This window comes from Quercus robur, chromosome 4 (assembly GCF_932294415.1).
Source record: "Quercus robur chromosome 4, dhQueRobu3.1, whole genome shotgun sequence".
NCBI lineage: Eukaryota > Viridiplantae > Streptophyta > Magnoliopsida > Fagales > Fagaceae > Quercus > Quercus robur.
In genome coordinates, this window is record NC_065537.1 from 19,015,034 (window position 1) to 19,035,955 (window position 20,922).

At 35.3% G+C, this 20,922-nt stretch overlaps 2 protein-coding genes and 1 long non-coding RNA gene across 20 annotated transcripts in view; 2 read left to right on the forward strand and 1 right to left on the reverse strand.

Annotated features, from left to right (window-relative positions):
• Window positions 1-20,922, reverse strand: part of LOC126720768 (receptor-like protein 33) — a 322,024-nt gene that overhangs the window by 207,426 nt on the left and 93,676 nt on the right. The gene's annotated exons all lie outside the window — the stretch shown is intronic.
• Window positions 1-20,922, forward strand: part of LOC126720773 (serine/arginine-rich splicing factor SR45-like) — a 185,922-nt gene that overhangs the window by 3,275 nt on the left and 161,725 nt on the right. The window lies entirely within an intron of this gene.
• On the forward strand, window positions 6,455-10,910 carry LOC126720778 (uncharacterized). Of its 6 annotated transcripts, none has more exons than XR_007653685.1 (9): window positions 6,455-6,632; window positions 6,759-6,871; window positions 6,969-7,135; window positions 7,217-7,442; window positions 7,771-7,865; window positions 8,064-8,120; window positions 8,241-8,401; window positions 8,543-8,653; window positions 10,611-10,910. It is a non-coding gene; the product is annotated as an uncharacterized LOC126720778 (long non-coding RNA). The 6 variants fall into 6 exon arrangements; XR_007653686.1 differs by having other exon boundaries at window positions 6,457-6,632; window positions 6,974-7,135; window positions 7,230-7,442; XR_007653681.1 differs by having other exon boundaries at window positions 6,459-6,632; window positions 7,230-7,442.

A 20,922-nucleotide genomic window follows, 5' to 3' on the forward strand; every position in this document is an offset into this window, starting at 1 on the left:
ATATCATGGCCACTTAATGTGCGATGGACAGCCACTACTAGCTACAACAAAAGATTACAAGAGCAACAGGTTTCTTCTATTAGCCAGGTGTTTTAAAAAATTGTGAGCATGGAAACAAAATTTGAGAATAGCAATAGTTTCAGAAATTTAACTATAAAAGGGGTTTTTTTAGGGAAAGAAAGAGAATGGAGACATAAATTCGAAGTTGAGAGGGGAAGGCAAAGTGTGAGAGAGAGGTTGGGGAGTCAAAGGTTTAGCAGCAAAGTTTCTTATGAAACGAGCTCTTAATATTGAGGCAATTGCAAAAACTTCCACGTTTTAACAGTGTTATTGCATTGGCTAGTTGGGTTTTCTTCAAGGGAATTGGGAAACAGATTACTTTTTCTTACTATTCTTACTCTTGCTTGAAAATTTTTCTTGTGTTTACAACGGAAGAATTGTCACAAAGCTGGACAAAACTATCTCTCTCAGAGAGAGAGGGTCCAGGTTGCTGCTTAGAGAGTGAATTCAGCTCACAAGAACATATTATAGCAGCAAAGTTTCTTACGAAACGAGCTCTTAATATTGAGGCAATTGCAAAAACTTTCACTCCTTTGTGGCAGTCGAAAAGCGGATTCAAGGTCAGAAGTCTTGGTGATCATGTAATTCTGTTCATATTTGAAAATGCAAGTGAAGTAGACAAGGTCCTTAGTGCAGAGCCATGGAGTTTTGATAAACACTTAGTGATTATGCAGAAGTATGATAAGAGCATGGTTGTGGAAGAACTGAAATTTGAGAGGACTCTTTTCTGGGTGCAAGTTCATGGGATTCCTTACAAATATCTAAATGTCAAGGCGGTCGAGAAAATATGTGAAGTTGTAGGACAAGTTATACACTCGGATAATCCAGTAGAAACTGAGGGTGAAAATTTCATGAGGATTCGAGTGGGGTTGGATGTATCTCTGTCGCTTTGTCGTGGTAGAGTCGTATCTCTGGAGAATGGAAAAAAAACTTGGATCACATTCAAATGTGAGCGTCTTCCAAATATATGTTACTGGTGCGGTAGACTGGACCACAATGATCGGGATTGTAAAATTTGGTTGGAAAGTGAAGGGAGTTTAGCAGAAAACCAGAAGCAATTTGGCCCATCTCTACGTGCTCTGCCGTTTTCTCCAGCAAGGCGAAGTGTCGTGGCTGTACCAGGCTTCTACACCCCTAAGCGCAAGCCAGCAACTCCACTTGCCAGTGTGACCAGGCCTGAAGAGGAGGGTTTCACCAGCGATGAACCACCACCTATGGAGGAGCAGACGGTGGTGTGCAGCCTGGAAGCGTCAGTCAACACTTTAAATGCTCAATTAGTGGTTTTAAAGACCACTAAGGAGCCGATTCAGTCCAAAAACGGCTATAGTGGTTTTAAAGACCACGTTCCTAAAAATACTCCATACAATCCGGAGCCCATTAATATAGCAGTTGATGACACATTTAAGCCCGAAAATTCTGGAGCTAGCTGTGATTCTCCTTCAACGAATACAGGAGACTTTATTCTAATTAATGCCTCGAATCAATCAATAAGGCCCAATCAATTCCAAACAACGGCTACACTGAAACCTACCCATCCAAATATTTCACATGAATCTTTGGCACGTGAGATGCATGAGATTACTAGGGCTAAAAAAAAACCTAGCACGTGGACAAGGTTGGACAGAGCAAGCACAACCCAGAAAGTATGTCCATCTGTTTCTACAGGTGCATGTAAACGAAATTTTTCGGATGTGGATGACCATTCAAAATTACCTAGTAGCAAAAGATAGGTTTTGAAGGATGGTGCTGAATTTTCTTTCCAAGTGGTGGAGGCTAAGGATCAGCCCCGCCAACAGTCATGAATTTTTTAGTATGGAATTGTCGTGGGCTTGGGAACCTGCGTACAGAGAAGGAGCTTGGAAATATCATCCGGGCAAAAGATCCCTCTATTATGTTTTTAGCCGAAACATGGCCAGATGAAGCTAGGCTAGACCGAGTTCTTCACAACATAAATTTTGATCACAAGTGGGAGGTCCCTAGTGAGAGAGGGGGCGGACTGGTACTTTTTTGGAAGCGAGATGTCAATGTGACCATTGAGGATTCTCATAGGTATTTTATTGATGTAACTTTTGATAAAAATAAGGAAGCGGAATGGAGATTCACTGGATTTTATGGAGAGCCTGAGACTCATCGGAGAATGGAAGCTTAGAATAAATTAAGGGGCTTAAACAATAGGCCATCTACCCCTTGGCTTTGTGCGGGGGATTTTAATGAAATTAGTAGACAAGATGACAAAATGGGGGGAGCTTTGAGGGGCCACAACCAAATGCAAATTTTCAGAGATGTTATTGATGAATGCGGTTTCATTGACTTGGGATTTGAGGGACCCAAATTTACGTGGAGCAAACACTTTTCTAATGGTCATTCCATATGGGAACGGTTGGATAGAGGTTTGGCAAATAGTGAATTCCTTCTAAAATATCCAGGCTCAAAGGTGTCCCACCTTAGATGCATGTCATCAGACCATGTACCAATTTTTATAAACCTCTTGGGTTTGGAGACCCCACCTAGGAAAAAGGTGTTTCGTTTTGAGGAGATATGGCTATCTGATTCAAGCTGTGGTGAAACAGTGGAGGCGGCTTGGAGGAATGGTGAGGAGGGTGACATTTTGAAAAAAGTATAAAAATGCAGTAAAGATTTGGAGTGGTGGGAAAAGAATTGTTTTGGGAATGTTAGAAGAGAGTTGGAAGAGAAAAAAAAATTGCTAGCGAAAGCTGAGGTTGATGCTTTGAGGAGAGGAGATAATACTCGGCTTAGAGAATTAAAAGTTGAAATGCATGTCCTTATGGATAGGGAAACCTGATTATGGAGCCAAAGATCAAGAGTTTTATGGTTGAAAAATGGTGATAGCAATTCCAAGTTCTTCCACAACAAAGCAACTTAGCGGTTTAGGAAAAATTCAATTCTTGGAATTAAAGATAGAAGTGGAAATTGGCAAGAGCAACCAGATTTGATTGGAGATATCATTGTTGATTTTTTTGGGGAATTGTTTACCACATGCAATCCGGCCATGGAAGATGATTCACTTTCCTTCATGCCACAGCTAGTTACAGATGAGATTAATGAGCAGCTAACAGGAGAATTCATGGATTGGGAAATCCAAGAAGCACTGAAACAAATGGCGCCTCTAAAAGCACCAGGTCCAGATGGGATGCTACCACTTTTCTACCAGCACTTTTGGGGGTTGATGAACCAAGAGGTAACATCTACAATTCTTACTTGGCTGAATTTAGGTAAATTGCCTCACCCAATAAATCATACATTCATCACCTTAATCCCAAAAGTGAAAAATCCTGTATTAGTATTTGAATATCGCCCTATAAGTCTATGTAATGTTTTGTACAAGATATTTTCCAAAGTTCTTGCAAACAGATTAAAAAAATTCATGCCAAAACTTATAACTGAGCATCAATTTGCTTTTGCAAAAAATAGGCTTATTTCAAATAATGTTTTAGTTGCTTTTGAGACTTTACATTGTATGAAAAATCATAACTTGGGAAAAACAGGTTTTATGGCTGTCAAGCTTGATATGAGCAAAGCATATGACAGGGTGAAGTGGAGTTATCTACAGAAACTGATGGAGAAAATGGGATTTTGCACAAGGTGGATTGAATTAATTATGGAGTGTGTTAGTACTGTCTCATATTCCATTCTAGTGAATGGTAAACCGAAGGGGTTAATTAATCCAACAAGAGGCATACGGCAAGGGGACCTTCTCTCCCCCTTCCTCTTCCTTTTATGCACGGAAGGATTACATGGCCTAATCATAAAAGCTGCAAGAGCAAAGGAAATCAACGGCTTCTCTCTTTGTAAGAGAGGCCCCAAACTAACCCACTTATTTTTTGCAGATGACAGCTTGCTTTTTTGCAAGGCCAACCCCCAAGAATGTGGAAATGTACTCAAAATATTGTCGGAATATGAAGCGGTATCGGGCCAAAAAATCAATAGAGAAAAAACATCCCTTTTCTTTAGCAAGTCCACGAAAGAGGAGGCTAGACAAGAGATAAAAAGAGTGCTGGGGGTGCAAGAGATAAAATTTTATGAGAAATATTTGGGGCTGCCTTCATTGGTGGGAAGGGGAAAAAAGCAAGCTTTAGCTATATAAAGGAGAGGGTTTGGAGAAAATTACAAGGGTGGGAAGGAAAGCTTTTGTCTCAAGTGGGTAGAGAAGTCCTAATCAAAGCAATTGTCCAAGCCATTCTGACATATATCATGGGATGTTTCAAAATACCTTTGGGTCTATGTCATGATATTGAAGCAATGGTTAAAAAATTCTTTTGGGGGCAGCGGGGTGATAAAAGGAAAATACATTGGATTAAATGGTCGGAGTTGACGAAATCGAAGCTAGATGGAGGAATGGGTTTTAGGGACCTTGCATTGTTCAATGACTCGCTTCTAGCCAAGCAAGCATGGCGACTCCTACATAATAAAAATACTCTTTTTTACAGGATATTCAAGGCAAGATTTTTTCCTCATTGTTCATTCATGGAAGCCAAGGAGTCGACAACTGAGTCATATGCTTGGAAAAGCATTTTGAAGGGAAGGGAGGTGGTTATCAAAATGGGTGCAAGATTTTGGGTTGGCAATGGAAAAAACATTAAAATATGGCAGCACCATTGGCTTCCCATTAAACATCCACCTTTAGTTACTTCTCCAATCATCGAGTCTATGGAGGATGCTACGGTTGATTGTTTAATAGATGAGACAACAGGGAATTGGGATGCTGAAATGTTGGAGGGAGACCTTATACCAGCTGAAGCTGAACTTGCAAAGAAGATCCCACTTGCTTGAAGCCAGACTGAAGACTCTCTATTCTAGCCTTTCATGGCAGATGGGCAATACAATTGCAAGTTTGGATATCGTTTTCTAAAGGAGTTGGAGACCGGGGTTGAAGAAGGTACACAATCGGAATTGGAAAAGAAATTTTGGAAAAGCATTTGGTCATTGGATGTTCCAAACAAGTACAAAAATATTTTGTGGCGTGCGTGTAGAGAATCTCTCCCAACAAAGTCTAACCTGAAAAGAAAAACAATTATTCCAAACCCAACCTGTGATAGATGTGCTTCAATGGCAGAAGACACGCTACATGCTCTCTGGGGCTGCTCAAGTTTGAATGTAGTTTGGAATGATGACAAGTGGAGCTTTCGGTCAAGGGAGGTCTTCACTGATTTCAAGCACCTATGCGGATGGTTAATGGAGAATGGGAAGCCCCTTGAGCTCTTTGCTATCCAAGTATGGTGTATTTGGCACCAAAGAAATCAATCTCGGCTACAACAACCTTGCTGCCTAACTAAGGACCTGAAACTAACTGCACAGGAGCGCTGGGATGAGATCATATCAGTCAATCCTCTGCCAAACCTGATCAGACCAGAGCCCAAGCCAAAATGGACAGCCCCTCCATGGAATAAATATAAGATCAATTATGATGCAGCAATCTCAAATGCAGAAAACAAAGCAGGGATTGGAGTGGTTGTTCATGACTGCAATGGCGAGGTAATGGCATCCTTAATTCAGCAATTGGAGCAAGCATACCAGCTTGTGGAAGTGGAAGCAATTGCCGCGTGCAGAGCAGTGGAGTTTGGCAGCGAGATCGGAGTGGACTGTGCTATTGTGGAGGGTGATTCAGAAGTGATAATGAAGGCTTTGAGGAACAATGACAATGGATTAACTCCTTTTGCACCACTGATAAATGATGTCTCTTTATTTTCGAGTTTGTTTTCAGAATTGTCATACTCTCACATTAGGAGAGATGGCAATAAAGTTGCTCATAGTTTAGCTAGACTAGCTTTGATGACACCAGGTTGTACCGTGAGGATGGAGGATGTCCCATCTCGCACCTTACCCTTTGTTCAGGTTGATTTGGCCGTGTTTTGATTTTAATTAATAAACGTCTTCTTTCTCCACAAAAAAAAAAAAAAAAAAAAAAAAAAAAAAAAGGCAAAAACTAAAACATCATTTTGGAGGAAAGTTGTGATTAATGCATCTGCACAATTACAAAGGCAGAAACTTTTTTAAATAACCAACGTAAAAACTTGCCTTACCAACAACAAAAAAAATATATTAATAGAGGAGGGAGACTCTATTTATGAGATGTGAGTATGTAACTATATCACCAAAAAATAATAATGGTTCCCATAGAATAAAATAAAATAATAATGATTATCATATCATATACTATATATAATAGCAGAAGCCTTTTTCTGCAATTAAGGAGGTGCTGACGTATATGTACTAGCAAAAACTGAGAGAAAGTGAATTTCTACAACTAAAACAAGTATAACTTAAAAAAGTGATATATTACATTGTTTGGTAACGCTACAACACCCATTAAAACCACTCATCATAAATAACAAAAAAATAGCCGGTTAAAATTGATAGTTACTCGGTGTATGTATATAAAAAATACTAACCGGTTAAAATACGATGGATATGGAGACAGAAATAGAGAGGCAATGAGACCTGGAGAAAGAAATAGAGAAAGAGGCAGAGTTAGAGACATCTCAGGCCAGTACCGCCGTCGGGCTCTGACCACCAAAATTCTTGCTTCCGTACCGACGATGCACTGTCACAGAGTGATTTTTTTTTTTTTTTTTGCTTTCTTTTTTTTTTGATTTTTTTATTATAAATTTTTATAAGTAAAAACCTAAATCTAGCGATAACTATGATTTATGTTTATTGCAATTTGGGTTGCTCTCCAGACTTAGACCGCCGGAACTGCAAGCACACAGAAAGAAACCTATATGCCATACATTCGCCACCCAGATCGTTGAAACCGGCTCCGATATTTTTTCTTTCCATTTTTTAGATTTGGGTATGAAATGTTACATTAATTGACTTTTTTTTTTTTTTTTGAATCAGTTTAGATTTGATTCGTTTTTTGTTTTGGTTTTTTGGGTTTTCTATCAAAGGATAGAGAGTCCGATCAAGGATAAAAAGAAAAGGATAGAAACAAAGACCAACCACCCTCCTTCTATACAATTAGACCATCGTAACCACAAGCACACAAAGATCCACCCAGATCTTCTGCCATCGCCATAAGCCTCTACTCACTACCCGACTGTCGGAATCACTACTGGTAAAGTTATGTTTTAAATTTAAAAATTTAGGGTTTTTGGTTTTTATTTGGAGAATCAATTGGGTGTTAATTATGATTTAGATTGGTATTTTAGGTCAGATTTGGTTTTGATTAAGGGATACGAAGATAGAGGAACCAAGCAGAGTTCGTAGGCGACAAGAGAGAAGAAATATCGAAGGCCGGCCATTGTGCATTCCCTCGCCAGACTTGGGTCACTAGAACCGCAAGCACACATGAAGGAAAAACTATGGACCACCAACACTGTTAGGCCATATATCTGCCACCCAGATTGTCAGAATCGGAACCAGTACAATTTTTTTCTCATTTTTTAGATTTTGGCATTCGAGTATGAAACGTTACTTTTGATTGAGTTTTTTTTTTGTTAATATGTTTACATTTTATTCATTTTTGTTTTGGGTTTTTGGGTTCTCTATCAAAATGTTTGTTATCTCAATTTTAGGTACTTGCTTTTGTTCTGTTTTTTAGAATACAAAAATCACTAAAAATATTGATTTCAGTTTGGGTGCTTCTGTTTCTAATCTTTACGAAACCATTGAGATTAAATAATTATAGGATTGAAATCATTGGGTATTTCTGTTTCTAATATTTATTTTCCTTTTTCAATCTTATATTAGGTCTTTCTGCCAGAACATCATACACCCAGATAAAGTCTGTAAGACACAGAGAGACAGACTGTATACCTGTGAAGTTATTGTTCCTAATGTATTAGGTAAGCAATACAAAATGTTTTAATGCTGTTGTGGTTTTGTTCTGTTATTATTCTGTTTCGTCATTGATACCTATAATTTTTGTGTGTGTTTGAGTGTGTGTGTGTGTGTGTGGCATATTGAGTTCCTGTTGGGTTTTCATTGTTGGTGGGAAAGTAACTTTTTCCTTTTTATTTTCCAACACAGTAATACCCCGTAAGGGCATGACTATGTCTGCGATCTCCGACCCAACCTCAGTATCAGACCATTCTCTATTGGTAATTTTTAATTAATCTATGACTAATTTCTTTTCCTATTGTCCATAATTATGCTTGCTGTCAATTTTGGAATTTTGATTCCTAACCCTTTTTCCTCTCTATTCTATTTTTTGGTTGAAGTGAAGGAAGCACCCTAGAAGTTCAAATACTACCACCTGAGTTGTTATTAGGGTATGGGTACTGTAAAGTGTGGAGAGACAGAACAAAGGGCTGTCTCCACCAGCCTACAGCCACCGTTAGACAGTAGAATATTCTTTTCTGCGATAAGAGTTCATAACCAAGTAAGTATGCTATTCATAAATTACCATTGTTTCTTTACTTTCTTATATATATATATATATATATATTAAAGTTTAGGCAGTTTCTCTTTACCTATGTGCTTGACATTTTCTTTCTTAATCTTCTTCTTCTATTCTGTTTAGAATTGGTTTTTGTGGAATTGCATAATCTGGTGTATTCAGTATTCTTTTCCATTGCCAACATTAATGTTGAAGTAGTTCAAGAAACCAAAAGGCAAAGAAAAATCTATAGAGGTATTCCCTAGAATTTTGATATTTTTCTTCTGGGTTTTAATTTTGTATTCTTTGAGGATTTTTTAGTTTAGTTGGATATGAAGTTTCGTACTTTTTTATTCTTCTTATGGTTTTAATTTCATGTATTCTTTGAGAGATGAATGGCCCTTGACGTAAATTATACTAAATTTGCTTAAAAATTTGGACGACATTTAAAGTAGAATTATAAGTTCAGTTGTTTGATGCAAGGTGTTTTACTTTGCCATCTGTCTTCTATTACTGTGTGAAATTATTATAGTGAGCAAAAGATAATCTCTCTTCCTTGCACATACGTTATTTTAAATGAATTAGAAAAAAAAAAAATTTCTTTTTTTGCCCCCTTCTCAATACTTTTTCCCTTAGAACTTGGTTGACAATGATAAACCATGCATTTTATTCTTTATATTTATGCAACTTCATTCTTTATTTTTTTTATGTTTGCAGTATTAGGTGAAGATATGTGAGTTTCATATTACCATTAGAGTGAGGATTCTACAAATAGAACAATATTTGAATTTCAAATCCATTTTCTCTACTTTAGGTTTATGGGAAATTGGGATGACTTTATTTATGAAAATTTTGGTTTCAATTCTACGGAGTTTGTCTCATAATGAATTGTTAGACCAAAATATCCCACTCATCTTGCTAGACCTAATAGTCAAACACAACAAGGAATTATCATAAACTTAATTATGATTGCATATTATTGAAGAAATGTGACTAGAAACACTTTTTTTTATAAGACGACTGGAAACACTTATAATATAACAAGATGTTAGTTTTATGAATATCTTTAGCTACTTGAATTCTGTCAAATGCAAACTTACATTTAAAACATACTTGGTATACTGTTGAAATAATTAAGGTGGAAGTTTTATTTTGGGTTTGAAATAGTTTGATCTATGCAGATAATCTTTGACTCTAATTTTTCCCCCCTAGTAATAAAGCACATTTTTGCATGTGTAAATTTTAGGTTATTTATAAGTTTGATATGAGTGGGAGGTTTAAAATTTTAGGACCTTTACCTTGGTCTTTTCAAAAATTTTCTTGGAGTCAAAGTGGTATGTGGTTAGTTTTGAGGATAAATTATGATGGATGAGGATTTAGATTAGTGTTTTTAGCACCCTTCATCAGCTCAGTGAGTAAACTTAGGGATGATTAACACATTTTCTAAATTAGTGTTTGGATGGTTAACTCATTTTCCAGGTTCCATTATTTCAGAGGATTTTATATTGATGCGTTTATTTTGACCTTTAGAGGGATCATAAAATAATTAGTCAAAGAAGCAAAAGAATTGAGTGTAGATAGAGAAAGAGAGTGCCTTCCTGTTTTCTTTTCTTCTATTTATTTTCATGTCTCTTTCTTGGGGGAAAAAAGTGTGAGGAAATTCTGGGAATTACACATTCAATTCAGTGAAACTACATTAGTTATTTAGACATTCAAAGATAGAAAAATGCTAAAGCTACTACCAATTTTCCAAAAAAGCTTACAACTGACATGGCAATGAATGTGTTTGGCGTTACATTAATAACATAATAAATTCCTAAATTGCTTAGCTGTTTGTTTAAAAGTCGGCACATCAATTTGTAAGGACTATATAATACAATTTGCAAAAATTGTAAGATCACTAAGGGATACATTATTAGTGGGTAGTAGGAGTAAACCCACATCTTCCCTTCGCCCTCAGCTTGATACCAAACATATCAAAAAATATATATATCTAATCCAATATTAATAGCTTTTTCTTCTGTAAATCTTCAAACGTTAATGAGCCACGGTCTTTCCTCTCTTAGGGCATTCATTTATAAGTAAGCATTTATAATCACAAGTAGATTGTTTGCTTCCCACCAAGAGAGTTTTCTAAAATAAGTGAAAATGCTATCATATGCTGGTATAAATTAATTTTTTTGTAGTCTGACTCTTTTATATCCTTTTGTAGGGGACTTCATATGAAGTTGTTGATTGCTCCCATGGTAAGCAACTCTGGGAACTATGTAAAGAGAAGTATGAACCACTATGGCTTAAAGGGGGAAACCACTGTGATTTGGAGCTCCAATTTAGCACAAGATTCTTTCTTCAATATCTGTGCTTAATTTTGGTAGAATCTTACTTTAGCCACTTATAGTAAAGAATTAAGAAATCATTTTTGTAACTGGACATGCATTTGAATAGAAACTAAAAGTGTTCATGTATAATTTGGTTTATAAGCAATATGTTGTGTGTAGTTTTTTGGTTGGTATGTATGTCATGTGTTAAAAAAAAATGCATATATGTTTAGACTTCAATAGGATTTTTTTTTTCTTTTTTAGTTAGTATGGTTTAGTAGGAGTTGTGAAATTGAATTAACCATCTATTGAATGGATAGGGTATGGAGAATATGTGTCTTAAATTAATGAGGTTGAGAAAATTTGTGTCCTAAAGTAAGCTTAAACAAAACATAGTTTCTTATCAAAATTTGTGGTCTATATGCATTTATGAATTTTTTTTTTTTTTTTTTTTAGTTTTTTATAAAGCTTCTAAGATACATTTACTTTGTGCATTATATAAATGTTGGGGTTGAACGAAATCTACAAAGGTCTGTATTCATTCCTCACAAAAGGGACATGACAGGCAAAAAATAGTGGGAAAAAAAATTTGGCTGATTGGAAGGTAGCAGGAACAAATGAAACGACTGCAAACAGTGTTTTATTTTATTTTTTTTTTACTGAATGCTAACAAAGTGTAGTTGTGATCAAAAGTTGAAGAGCTCTCATAGCTCGATAACCAAACTCCTTCAAAACTTGATTTAGGCATTGGAGAAACAGTTAATCTCACTCAAGAAAAATCTATATATACCACCACAGGTCAGAAAATATTGGAGGAATGTTCAGCTTTCACAAGAAACAGTGATTCATATGTTCCTATTTCAAACTCAAGAAATTAAAGAACTAACAGAATTCTAGGAAGTAATAAGCTATTTATCTTGCAAGTTTGGATCCTTAGCACTCGAATCTCACTAACAGTGTTGCATGTTTGAATTTCTTGGTGTGACGATGTATCATCATCATCATTATTATGCAATTATTGAAGGAAGAAATAGGAAGATGTGATCTTAATCTCAAGTCCAACCCAGAATGTGAAGGAATATTAGTTCCATCTAATTGCCTTTTAGGTTACAATTGAAATCCGAGATGAATTTGTATTTTATACTTACCTTTTTAATCCATGTTGAGGAAGAGATCAGCCAATCATGACAATTTAAAAGAACATTTGTCCCTTTAGTATGGGGGAGAAGTGTATTTAAATATTATTAAAAAAAATTATTTCTAATAAATGTAAATAAAAAGGTTCCCGCACATAGTGCGGGTTAAAAGCTAGAAGTAAATAAAGGATATGGATTTGTGTAACTGAGGCACTAGAAATGCTAAAAGACCATCTATCTCGATCTCATTAGTTATTAGTCCCTTAAATTTTTTTTTTTTTTTTTGAAACAGCTGGTATACTAAGACATGAAGAAGAGAGAGAGTTTTGGTGTAAATTTAGGCAATTAATGGGAGAATTTGATGATTGTAGAGAAACTTCATAGGAGGTGCCACTTGGCAAAAGTATAGATTCTCGCACAATGAGGTCAGTGGCGACTCCAGGAATTTTTCCCTGGGTGTTCCTTAAGAAACATAATTTTTCCCAGTGGGGGCTCCAAGAATTTTTCCCAAATGTATTATTGTTTAGTTGTTTCATTAATTAGTTTGTCTTTTATGAACCATAATTTGTTATATTGTTGTTTCATTAATTATAAAATTATTAATTGTTGTTTAGCCTAATATAATATAATTTATTTATCTTTTATAATGTATTGGTTAATTAAATTATTAATTATCGTTTATTAGTTGCTTTTCCCAATTAATTATTGATTAATTAATATCCCAAACAAACAAAATTAATTAATTCAACTAATTACTATGATTGTTTGATACTTGGAATATCACATTATTACTTAACAAAAAAAAAAAAAAATCAATAAATTGTGCAGCACAAAAATATATAGGCCGTATAGCTTAAGTCCAAGTCTAAAAAAGAGTGATTCATTACCTATTTTATGACCATTAGTTGAACTAATCAACTAGCACATAGCACACAGTCATATTTATTAATTATTAGTTGCACACTTGCACTAGCACTAGCACACAGCACACTTGCACTACCCTACCCCAATGCCCCATGGCCCCAATCACAAGACTAGAGCCAATCAGATAAAGCCAATTTATTGTATCTCACCAAAAGACACCAATACCAACACTAAAAGACAATTAATAATCTCACCAACACCAACATCGGATAATTCAACCAAAAAAAAAAAAAAAAACACCAACACCGGATAAAGCCAAAAACAGGGTAAATATTAATAAAGAGAAACTGAGATGAAGAGAGAGAGAGAGACTGAGAGATAGAGATGAAAAGAGAGAGACTGAGACAGAGAAAGAGAGAGAGAGAGAGACTGAGAGATAGAAGTCTAAGATGAAGAGAGAGAGACTGAGACAGAGATGAAATACCTTGAGGTTAAGGGAGCAAGGAGGCCTGAGACTAAGGGGCGTCGTCGTCAAGACTCGGGCAGCACATCAAGGTGAGGAAGACCAATCCGATCTCCAATCTCCTTCTCCAATCTGGCGATCTCCTTCTCTGATCCGGCAATCTGTTGGTTCTGGCGTTTTGGAGCTCAGTATATTGGGTTTATGGGTTAGGTTTTTTTCTTTAGACTTTAGGTTAGGTTTCTTTCTTTCTTTCAAGCGCCGTCTGTTGGTTTCTAAGAATCTGATTTCAGTATATTGGGATTTGGTTTTTTTTTTTTTTTTTTTTTTTTTTTTTTGTGTGGAGAATTCGTGGGTTTGCTACTGAATCTGTTGGTTTGCTTTACCTTGTTTTTTTTCTTTAGATTGGATTTGCTTTACCGATTGATGTTGGGCTTTTTTTCTTGGTAGGCTTGCTCTATTACAATTATTTATTTATTTTTTTTTTTTTCAGATTTTAGTTCAATATATATATATATATATATTTTGCTGCTTGAAAGTAGAACAAATATATATATATTTTTGTTTATTTGAGGGTGTTCCTAATTTTGATTGAGGGTGTTCCTATTTTTTTTAAAAGGGTAAACAAATAAAAAAAAATTTAATTATTATATATAATTTTTTTTTCCAGTTCAGGGTGTTCCTGGGAACACCCTGAGACCAACGTGGCATCGCCACTGAATGAGGTTTTTGATTTTATATATACTAACTGCAGACCCACACGATGTGTGGGAATATAAATATTATGTAATAAGGTGTAATATATAAAAAGTAACAATTTTTTTAAGTATTGTCTCTTTTTTTAAAAGATTTTACAAGTAATTTTTTTAATCTTTTTATCTCTACAAATATATCATTTTATTATTTTTTGTGTGTTTGATTAATATTTTTTAAAGGTGAGCCATATTCTTCTAACTTCTATTGTAGTGTATTATATTTATCTAATATACCACTAAACTTTATAAGTTTCAAATTTATTATTCAAATTTCTCATCTCTTTAGGAATAGGGAAATTATTATAATAATCAAAACTCATCCCAAAATTACAATGTTATCTTCACCAAAATTAAAATGAAACTAAAGGAATAAAAAAAAAAAAAAGACTTGATAATAATTTATTACTCAAACAATTGGTAGGCATATTCAAATTCCTATTTGCAAATGAAACTAAGTATTAACCCAAACCAAAATTCAACCAAAGCTAGAAAAGGGAAAGAGAAGACTTTCTAATGGGAAATTAGGAAAAAAAAACACACACACACACAATACCAAAACACATATTAAAAAAGAAAAAGAAAAAGAAAAAAGAACCATCAACCTTAATTAGAGGTATAAGAAAGAGCAAAAATCTACAAAGAGAGAGAGAGAGAGAGTACTCACAGTTTTGTGGGGGAAAAAATATGGACTGAATGAGGAAAATGCTATCAAATTTATACAAAATGAAATTGGGAGAGAAGGAGTCAAAATATAAGAATGAGGAAGAAAGTGTAACCGTAAAGTTGAGAGTAGTGGGGAGATAAAGAGACAAAAAAAGAAGGGAAAAGGTTGTAAAAAATGTAATAGTAGGTGTGAATTAATGGGGGAGAAGAAGAGTTTATTCTTTATTTATTTTTTATTTATTTTTGAGAATTGGGGAGAAGAAAAGTTTAAATAGAGAAAAGAAAGTATAGAAAATTTGTGGAAGACGTGGCTGCTAATGTGGCTCAACAAGAGCGTAGTAACAATAAATACTACGTTTCAGCTTTTAGATATATATATATATATATATATTGATTTTATAAAATATGAGAATTGTTAATAGGTTATCCGTGCTAGGTAAACATGTAAACTTGACTACGTGACCTATTTATTAAATGGGTTATGTTAGGTCATGCCGACCCTAATACATGTTTATTAAATGGGTTATGTGAATTGTATCGTGTCAACTTGTTTAATAAACAAGTCATGTTAGGGTTGAGGGGTTGTGACTTGATTAATAAACATGTTGTGTTCATGTAGATTTATATGGTTGGATACTTATGAGTTAACATGACATGAACACGACATGTGAAAACAAATGATCATCCCTAGAATTGAATGTTGTTTTCTTTTGATTGTTTGAGGAGCTTGCACACAAGTGGCTTTAATGCCTTGAGATTTTTTTTTTTGGTGAGAAACAAACACACACACAAGGGGAGAGAGAAATTGGGTCTAAAATAAAGGCACATCATAAACTCCGCTTAAAAGTCATGGTAACTAGCTTCTATAATGCTCTCTTATAATATGTCTCGGGATTGGGCTTATAATATCTGTATAGTGTATACCCATTGTGGTTTTCTTCTGTTTTAAATCTAAATATTTTTAATAGAGGGAAGAGAGAAAAGCTCCCAAGTACCAATGTTCTTAGTTAAAGTTTGTGAAGTATGTAGAGCCATTTGATCTTTCAGAGAGGGAGAAGAGAGTGACAAAAGGCATCAAATGTTAAAGAAACTGGATGGAAACAACAGAGAAGAAAACAATCTCAATGTAATTTTTTGATGTAGGCATATTTCTTCAAAGTCATGCTTCATTGAAGTTTTTTTTTCTATTTATTTTTTTTATTTTTTTTTATACCATTCAAAAAAGGCATTAACCATAAGTAGCATTTACACCATGTTCCATAGTCGGCCAGCAGTAGTAAGTTGGCTCTTTTGTAGCTAAAACAGCTAACAACCATACATGGTTAAGGATAACCTTAGAAACAAAAATCAGCCTGCAATCTAATCCCATCTGCTGTAGGGAGGACAAGTTTGCCATGAGAGTTCTCTCTTTCCAATCTGGGGCTCATTTCTTGTCCACTACTTGAACTAGCTTTTTGCAATTACTTAACATCAAAATTTGCTGATATCCAAGGTTCTTAGCTTTGACTGCTGCCTCCACTATCGCCTCTTAAACTGCACCAGCAACAGATCCAGTAGCATAGCTCCTAATACCACAAAACACTACTTCTCCTTGTAGATTTCTGGCCTCATATGCATAAGCACTTCTTTTAGCTCTCTTTCTTTTTGCACTTGCTAACTTTTACGTTCAGCTGCCACTGCCCACCAATTGGAATTTGGTCTGTATTTTGCTGCTGCCTCTATGTGCCCAATGAATCAGCCTCAATTTCATGGTACCTGCAAGACAGATTTTGAGCAGTTAAGAGCGCTTCTATTGGGTTAGGTTGCTTATCTTCAGGAACCACCAAATTCCATGGTTCCATATCGACCATAAGATGGTAAACAGAGTTTGCAGGTATTTCATTGACTCCTGATTGTGTCTTATCAGCAAGGAGCCAACCCACCCTTGGACAGAAACATTGTTTAGCTCAGAAGTATGAATACCCAATGATGAACCATGCCAAATGGCTCTAGCAAAAGAGCAGTAGAGGAAAAGATGAGTGGTGCTTTCATCCTCAGAATTGCAGAGAGGGCATGTACTATGGACATTGATCCCTCTATTACACAAATTCAAAAATGTAGGAATACTGTCATGCATGTTTTTCCACACAAAGATTCCAATTTTCAGAGGGATTTTTACTTTCCAAATTAGGTTCCAAACCTCCTGGGGAATGGTATTGTGAGCATGGTGATCCTGCCCTGAGGCCTGGTAGTCTTCTTGAAGTATAGAATAGGCTCTGTGTACCTGAAATGAAACCCCTCATTTACAAAGAATAAGACAAACGCATATCTGGCCTTCCCAAGGCTAAGTTGGTATATTTGTTGTATCCATTGGAAGCACCGCTTATATTTCTCCTCAAGAAAACGGAAGGAAATCTATAGGCAGTGAACACTAAGGTCTAAGGGCCTCAGTCTATGATAATTACTAGTGCTAAAGCTATGCCACCGTAGCCTAGTAAACATTGATAAAAAAATTTAACTGCATTTATTGAATAGTCATTTATGCATAAATAAAAAAAGATAAATGTATTGTGTTATTAGATTATGAGCTATATATAGTTCATGGTTCTATAAATTTAGTTGTAGCAAGCTTGAAGGCCCCCCACTTCGATTGTAAGAATGAACTAGTTGGGGGAAAAAAATGTATCGGTCCCTTGTTTGAGTAGAATTAATGTGATATACCCATTTATGCTTCCATTTTTTCTTTGGAAAACCAAACAAGTAGCACGTTGAAACATTCAAACCCAGTACATCATTGTTCAACCGTTCGAAAAAAAATAATGGGACCTCCTCTATCCAAGTTACATAATCTTCAATATTATGTGCACATCATGCCAAAATGAGTATCTAGTAAAACTAATTTCCCATTGCTGAACATGTTAACGTTGCTGATGAAATTTAGCTTCCTTCACAACGTTAGCCCACCAAAACTCGTAGTTTCCATGTTCTTGAAGTTTTGCTATATATAATCCCCCACGAAAACTTGTCCCCTCTGTATGCCAACATCATGAGCAAATCGAATGGTTGGACTGCAGCCTCAAGTTCTGCCACAAAGCTCTCCATAACTGGTCTTCCTTTTTGGCTCATTGCTACAATGAGCATTCCTTTGTTCATTCCGGATTATGACTCTCGCTCCTATTCTATGTAAATCCTCAAAAACTGCACCATCAAAATATTCCATGTACACAGGTTTACAGGGAGGATTCCAATGCAGTGTGAGATTAATACGTTGGCCTGTTATAGCTTGAGTTGTTGAACTACCTGAGTTGCAGATTGCTTGAAATTCCTACCAAAATTCTATAGCCTCACCTGCTATGACACTTGGCTGTTTTGTAGACTGCTCAAAGACCCACTTATTCCTTGCCTTCCAAATCATCCAGGACAGTATAAGGAATTGCTCCACAGTGTTGTCACAGTCCTCCTCCAATACAGGCCAAAATATTCTAACAAAGTCTAAGAATTCATGCTCCAATTACCCCTTTTCTGTAGCACCAAATTCTTTGTGCCTCTTCACAATTCCATAATTCATGCATCATGTCATCCTCATTTAATTTGCAGCTTGGCCATGATGGCTCTGTTAGAACCCTTCTGTTCACTAGATTGGCACATGCAGGTAGAATGTTATGACATGCTCTCCATGCAAACATCTTAACTTTATTAGGGACCTTTGCTTTCCAAATTGAGCACCAAACCATGTCCACTGCAATTTTACTGGAGCTTCCAATTCCTATTGAGCACATCCCATCTTGTACATTTTATTTATTTTTTCATACCAAACTAGAAATTCAGTACCTATTAGAAATTTCAGCAATCCAAACTTTACTTAGTGTAATGAAGATAGGAACATTGAAAAGCAAACTCATTAGAACCATTGGTTTATACCCATAACATTATCAGGGACTATAATACCTAGTACCACAACAATAATAAAAATCTATACAAACTCCCAAGATTTTCATGTTTGTTAAGGATATTTAAGGAATCACATATCCTAGATACAAACAAGTGAACAATATTCAAATCACAAACCAAACATATATGGTGTGTTGAACTATTAGAGACAATTAAGGGATTCCCAATCATCTTAATTAAGGGGTTTCCAATCAGCTGTAATTATGAGATTTGGCAACCGTTAATTTTTTGTCTAGGTTCATTGTAACAGCATCTATATATTCAGACCAATGTAAAAGTTCTATACACAGAAAATCCAATCCAAATTGGTTCAACCTTGTCATATTCGATCCCATGACCAAATTGCCGACATTTTTACCAAACCTTTGGGTAAGGATTCTTTTCAACAACTTATCAGCAAGCTGGGCGTTACTCATGTACACGCTCCTCCTTGAGGGGGAGTATTAGAGACAATTAAGGGATTCCCAATCAGCTCAATTAAGGGGTTTCCAATCAGCTATAATTATGGGATTTGGTAGCTGTTACTATTCTGTCTAGCTGCAATTATGGGATTAGGCTGTCAATATTTTTGTCTAGTTTCATTGTAACAACATGTATATATTCAGACCAATGTAAAAGTTCTATACACAGAAAATATAATTCAGAGTTCAGACAAATCTTTGTCCTCCAATCTTATTTTACATGAACATATTCATTTATTTTTCATAAAAAAAAACTCAATTATTTGTCTTTTCCAACCTCACTGTGCAAAGATGAATGAAGTATGGCTCTATTTTGCAACTCTACTCAACCTTGCCTCCTAGCTCTAAAGCTTAGCATTGAATTATCTCTTGAATTTGATGCAAAAAGTGCGAAAGATTAAAGAGACACACACAGAGAGAGAGAGAGAGAGAGAGAGAGAGAGAGGTGTATGTGTCACTTATAGAATGGAATCAGGACTGTAGAATTCTAGAGCTAATTACGTGCCCTTGATGGACTTCTTGAGTTCCCAGTTAAACCAACAGAAGATTCATCTAGCTTAAGAATGTCAATGGAAGACGATATAAAAAATTGAGTTGTTGTGGCATACGGTAGGCACATCAATTACTGCATTTGAAAAAACTGGCTACTAAGAATAAACCCCAAAGAGAACTCATAGAAAGAGAACCCATCGAGTTGAATCTTCACAAGTTTTCTTGGGCTCAACATGTTGATTAGGAGCTTTCTTACATTTTTCTTGTTCATTGTTCTCAACTTTTCGATTAGATCTCTCCATCCAACATCTTTCCCCTACTTTCTTTTAAAAGAAAACTAGAGTAGCACTTGAGCTTTGTTGATAAACAACAGTATATGTAGAAAAGAAATCATTCTATGAGACAAAGGGTCTCATTAAAAAGCCTTAGCAATATGGAAATATCTTCACAAAGAGTGGAAAACAAATTTTGCTAGAGGATAGGAAATAGCAACCTCATATGTCAGATAATGCATAAAGCTATCAATAAATTTGAGCAAGCTAAGACATAGCAGTGAAGATCTAAGACATTACAATTCCTTGCATGTTAAGGGCACAAACTCCTTTCAAAATTATACTGGAACTGAATTAAAAGAGCATGAGGCGTGTTATATGCAAGGAGGTGAGAATACATGATAGGTATTTTTTTCATACTTGATGCACTTGTCACACCTGCACGGAGTTGATAGTCTGTGTTTAGAATGAAACGTAAAGTGAAAAAAATAAAATGTTACTTTGTCTTATCTATAGAAAATGGACATTGTACCTAATAATAAAAACTACAGGTATCTATTTAACACAATTATAAAATAAAATAAAATAAAATAAAAAGATTAAAAAAAAAAAAAAAAAGAACCTAAAGGATGGAGCTTATTCTAATAAAGGACAAGAAGGATTCATCTTCTGAATCATAGAAAGAGAAAAAAACATCAGTTATTACAATAAGCCAAAAGTCATGGTTAATAGGAATTGAGTTCCCATTTACTACCAGCCGGTTAGCTTCTATGAGAATAGATAATCCCCATTTTTTTTGGATAAATAAACATTTTCATTAAAAATCAAGAAAATTGCTACCCCAATACACAAGTGTGACTCAAGTACAATTTTCTTTTCACTTCTTATTTAATGAGAAATCTTCCTAGAAGGTAGTGTGAATCTACACCCAAACTTTGCTTCAAAATGTGGTAGTAGTATTTTTCTAATTTCCATGGGTTGGTAAGTAGTCAATCAAGAATATAATTGCAAGGTTCGATGCATCACACACACACACACACACACACACACACATATACACAAATAGTTTTTAAAAGCTTTTATTTTTCATTTAATACGTAATGAAAATTTTTTATGAAGTAAATTTGAGCTAACAGTTTTTAAAAGCCTTTTTTGTCTTTTAATATGTAATGG